Source organism: Poecilia mexicana, unplaced genomic scaffold (genome assembly GCF_051168715.1).
Source record: "Poecilia mexicana isolate PSO_F unplaced genomic scaffold, ASM5116871v1 scaffold_18, whole genome shotgun sequence".
Lineage (NCBI taxonomy): Eukaryota > Metazoa > Chordata > Actinopteri > Cyprinodontiformes > Poeciliidae > Poecilia > Poecilia mexicana.
The window spans coordinates 10,375,817-10,381,816 of NW_028263387.1; positions in this window are offsets into that span (position 1 = coordinate 10,375,817).

Sequence of the window (6,000 nt, forward strand, 5' to 3'; positions counted from 1 at the left end):
GCTGCAGAGGTGAATCGCTTCATAAATTCACATTTTCTTCCTGTAAAACAAAGAGGAAGGTGCTGCCTTCCAGCATCCTCTTCACTCCTTATAATAAAAAAATATAGAATAATTATTTTTATTATTCTATATTATTTCTACACCTCTGCATTTATCTTCACGGCTCCACACAGACGTCATGCATGACTCCAGAAACAACGGCGCCTGACAGCAGCCCAGACGTGCCGTCAGAGCCGTCCCTCACTGTGTTTTTAGAAAACCATCACCGCCTCACAGGGATGAGTTCAGGGGTTGGGGGGTGGGGGGGGGCGGCGACCGTCTGCTGGACCCGGCACTAAGTGGCACCATCTCTGGGTTTTTACAGAGGAGGAAGCCCGGTGTCTTATGGTGATACACTGTCTGCAGCTCAAACAGTGAACAAACACCGAGCGCTTGGCGTCCAAATCACACTTTAACACCGGATCGCGTTCTTCACTTGCTATTATTGTTTCTTTCAAACTGAGGAAATGTGTTGGATTGATTGCCGAATAGCACGAAATGGACTGGAATAAGTTCAAAATCAGGTCTGACAATAGAAACAGAATAATCAGATATAAAGGAGATGATATTTGTATCGTCTGAAACATAAAAAACACCTGAAGAAGGAGTTGATTTTTTTTCCTATTTTGCCCTGAATTAAGTTTGTTTTTTTTGTTGTTTTTGCTAAAATGCTGGCTATAATTTCTGAATTTTTTTTCTTAATTTACAGATTTCTAATTACTTGATTCTAGTATTTATTAAACAGGTATAAAAACTTTTGAATCTGCAACATCAGTAAAGATGAGCAACTAATTAAATAGACCGATGAGTGAAAGGGTTTTTTTTTTTTTTTTTAAGTGACAAGAATTTAAATATTTATCCATTTCATTAACACTTTATTTATGCGCATTAAAAATATATCAAAACATCTAAAAATTATTAGATTTCTTTACATAAGAAATACAAAAAAAAACATCTATTTTGTTTGCTCAACTTCTTTGTTTTTCTAATGTTTCGGTTTTTGTGACATCCAAATATTCAAATGAAATTAACACTGCATAGTGCTAAAAATGACTGAAAACAAACTTTAAACTCTTTTGTTTTGTTGTTCCAAATATTAACTGGAAGCTGTAATGGAAATAAATATTTTCTCCTAAGCAGAAATGTTCCTATAAATTTTATAAAAACTGAGTTTCTTGATGCGCAAAGAAATGAATACATTTTGTTTTACTGGTATTACATTAAACTTTATTCAATAACAACATCTAATAAGTAAACGAGAGAATGTAGAGCATTACAGCCATACTTTACAGAATTAAACTGTCTAAATGTAAAGGTGTTTTTTTAAGTACTTGAAATTAAAAGTGACACATTTTCATAATTTGTTATAAAGAATTTTTATTTTGAAGAAAATAATTTTTCTTTTTTTTAGTTGGGAGTTTACGGCATAAATTAAAACAAAACTTATGAACTACAACCAGTGAATTTATGAGTATATTTACATCTGTGGTGAGACAGAAAAAATTTGATTTTAACTCTTCATTGAGACATTAATATTGTATTAAATAAACGTCAGACTTCAGTATTCTGAAATATCTTTATTTTAGATTAAAACTGCATGCTTCAACAAGAATGTTGGCTTAATTAAATCCTGGCGTCAGATTGTGTGTGCAGAAGTCTCAGTTTTACAGCGACGGTTTCAGTAAAGCTGCTGATGGAGATTAAAGGACGGGCCGGTCCAGAACCAGGAGCTAAAGGGAAAAAAGTCAGTTTTTATCTCTCAGACCACACCCATGTCTCTGTTTCCTTCCATCTCTTCATCCCTCTATCTCTCCTCCCTCTTTTACGGTTACACAAACACATTTTCATCTGCATCATGTTGTTGTTTCTTTTTTATTCCTTACCTTGAATTTTCTTTTAGAAACCTTCTGTTTCCACTCAGTATCCATGTTTGCAATATTCCCTCTTCTTCTTCTTCTTCTCCTTTCTCCAACTTTTTTCTTTAAACACTCAGCTCTCCCCTCAAACTTCCCTCTTAAAACTCTTCCTCCCCCCGTTTCCTCCCACCCTCTCACACCTCAAACTACTTCTTCTTCTTCTTCAGCGCCATTTCTCCTCCCACCATCCCTCCCAAAACTTCCCGTCCCGTTTCTTCTTCCCCTCCCCACCGCCCCATCGCAGTGTTTGTTCACTTCTCCTTACTTCACCCACCTCTCCTCTTCCTCCTCCACCTCTTCCTCCTCCTCGGTGCAGCTGGTGGGGCCCTTCCATTAGTCCTGACATGCAGAGGCACTGATTCTGTAAAGGTCATGACCTCTCGCAGTAGGCTGCACCAGGGCTTAGCGCGACACTCTTGCACATCTGCGTGCCCTGGGTTGCCCATTACATGCATAGCTTGCCCTTTCCACAGCACACACACACACACACACATATACACACACACACACACGTACATACACACACACCATCACAAAACTGCAAAGAAACAAACCCACACACACACACCGTTAGATGAACACACACAACTCTGGCCCACTCTCATCAATGCTGACAAGACTTAACCCCTCCTTCGGTAGCACCTACTGAGTTCACAGCAGCTCTGTGTGTGTAGGTGTGTGTGTGCGTTTGTTTGTAATACCTTGTGGGGACGATTTTCCTGACATATACTACGTTGTGGGGACCAATTGCTCCTTGTGGGGACGGGAGCCTGGTCTCCACAAGGGGAAACCCTGTTTTTGGGTCAGGGGTCAGAGTTAGGGCTGAGGTATGAATTGAGTTTTGGTTAGGGATGTGATGGTTAGGAAAAGGGTAAAGGTAAGGTTTAGGTTGTAGAAATGAATGGAAGTCAATGGAAAGTCCCCACAAAGATAGCCACGCAAATGTGTGTGGGTGTGTGTGTGTGTGTGGGTGTGTGTGTGTGGGAGGGGTGGTGTGTGTGTGTGTGTGTGTGTGAAAGAAAGTCAGATGTGCAGAGGGAGAAACCCTGATTAATTGGACTGCTGTGGTCTTGGGAAAGACCTACAGCCGACTTTTTACCTCGCTCCCTGTTTCTCACGCCTCTTCTTCATCAGCTCCAGTCATCGTCGTCATCATGCTTCGGCGGCCATGATGTTTCGGACACGCTCAACAGGTGTGAAGGTGTTTAGACTTTCAGGTCAGATGTGGTGGGAACATAATTGGCCCTTTAAACATGTTTTTAAAAAAATGAGCATAAACTCAGTGCAACAGCATTACAGTAACAAGTTTTATTTGTAGCAATATGATAAAACTTATCCTAACTTTTTTTTCTGGAAGTTTTTGATGATATTAAAACCAAATTTTTAATGTTTCAATATATTTGTATCTGACTTCGAATGTGTTTTAAGAACAGCGGAATGCTCCTTTGTTTTTTAACTAAATCGAGTTTTAAAGCACCACTCCAAAGTTCAGCTGTTTTCTCTGAATCTGTTTCTTAACAAATGTAAAGAAAACTAAACATTTCTTATTCTTTCTGATTCTTTTCCATAAATAACACCTGTTGTTTTAAAATTTGTCACCATTCATAGAACCGGCTCGGCATTTGATTTTTCCTGACTTTTGTTCGCGTTCTGTAACCCTGCGTCTAACGAAATGCTTTATTTCATCTGTTCAATTGGCTCAACTTGTTTGTTTTTCATTTCTTTTCTCATATTGTTCAAGGTTTTGACTCTTAAAAGCACCAGAGCTTATATGCAGCTCTGGTGATGTGACGGAGTTCATCTTTTCAAATTCAGACGGGTTGCAAATGGAAATGGAAAGCACAACTCGACTGAGTCCAGTGGAGGAGCTGCAGACATCCACAGCTCAGGTGGGAGGATCTGTTTACAGGACAGCTTTAGAAAGAGCGACAACAAAGTGAAATCATATAAAGTCTCATTTAAAGTTTTCCGCAAGTCAGATGAAACCAGAACTGATTTGTTTGGCCTTTAAATGAAATCCTATGTCTGGAGAAAAACTGGCCCTCTGAGCACTTTGTCTCCTTAGAGAAGCACAGTGGTGGCAGCAGCATGCTGTGGCAATGGGGCTGTGAAGCTGGAATTCAGTTGAGGTGTTTACATCCCAAATTTGGTCAGAATTTCTTCGGCTGTGATTTGTGTTTGCTTATGTTTGGCTTCTTCGTAGCACATTTTCACCAACAAGGCAATTCAAAGTGCTTTACGTGAGTTAGAGGAAATGCAAACAAAAATAACAAAAGAAAAGCAAGGGAACAATAAAAGTACAAAAAGGTAAAAGTATAGAACTACATATTGGTTCCCCGTGTTAAATAAGAATAAGAGTTTATAAACTAGTAGGGGTTTCTCTGCACTCATGACTTGATAAAACTAAATGTTGGTTCTCCATGTTTGAGTCTATAAAGTAGAGGGTCTTAAGTGTTCATCTAAGGTAATGAGTTGTTTCTCTAGATGAGTTTCTCTGGATTCAGTGATCTGAACCTTTTCTGTAACGTTGAAAGATCTAAATAGGACTTTCTGTGCTCGTTTCTAAGAGTGACTTCACTTTCCTGCAACTTCGAACAATTGAAACAGAAAAATCACTCGCTCCGAAATGAAACGTAAACCGGCACGCAACTCACAGAAACACTCAGTCGAAGCATCGACATCTCATTTTCAAACCATTTTAACATTTTCAGTTTCGGAACCCTGGCAAACTCCTCCTCCTCTCCCCCCTCGGTTTCCATCCTCCCGCCGCTCTGGGTCCGTCGGTCCCCACTGTAACCGGCGACTTTGTCTTCTTTCCCCCCCTTTGTGGCCGGGACAAAGGGGTCCAGTGCCCTCTCACAGGCTAGGTTACAGGCTGTCACATGAGGCGGACACTCTTGGACCGCGCAGCGTTATCTACTGTGACAACTCCGATTACTTCCACAGCCTCCCATCTGATCAGCACATCCCATTCAATTAGTGGCAATTAGTCCTGGTCCCCCCCTATTCTCCACGGCTACAAACCACACCTCCTCCTCCTCTTCCCTTCTTTGCCACCTAACTCTTTACCCCTACCCTGCTGTGATGCTCCGAAAAAAAAAAAAAGAAACTCTGAGCCTTCAAGAAACAACCTGGCACTCTGGCTGGTGAGCAACTTTGGGTCAAATTGCAGTCTTCCCCTTCGGACTCCCGCCGCCCGCCTTCGTCCCCACAGCCCCCTGCCCCTCGTCCTCCAGTTATCCTCTCACACACACCCACACATGCACACAATGACTCATTCACACATTCATACTCAGATGCACCACCAGAGCACATATTCAAAGTGACACATTGCACAGAAACCGTCTGGTTTTCTGCGCACAAACTCCCACTGGTCCGGTTCTGAGACTTGCAGGAAGGTTTTCGTTTGCTTCACGCTGCGGTGCTTACAAAACGTGAAATGTTAAATGCATTAACGTAAAGCAAGAAGTTCTTAAGAGCACATAAGAGTCAGTTAGGGCAAAAAAATATTAATTTTCACACAGTCTGCAAAGATCTCTGTGAAGTTTACAAAACTCTAGCCTGGTCATCGGCGTCCTAAGTAGCTCCACTTGATTCTCATCTCTTTTCACTTGGGTTTCTCCCATTGACTTGGATTCTTCCAAAAGATTTTCAATGGGGCCAATCAGCGAACAGAAAAAGAAGCTGTGAGCCATTATTTGCTGCACAGTTTTAGAAGTGTAGTCTGCCTGTAGTTAATGGCAGCGGAGGAAGTGAACGAAGACGTTCAGTCCATTTTGGCCATGCTTCCAAACACCGGCAGCCATCTTGTTCAGCTCAGCACTTCTCTCTTCTCAGAGAAGGATGGTTGTTTATACTTTTTTGCTTTTTCACAGAACATCATAAAATGCTTTTGAGAAATTTGTTGCAAATTCCCAACGATAAAATAAAAGAGGAAAGCACAAAACTCTTCGATTAGACGACAATGCTGTTGTCACCGTCTATCATGTTGCCTTCAGGCCCATCTGAAGGTCTCGACCCCCAGTTTGGGAACCATAGGCTGGAT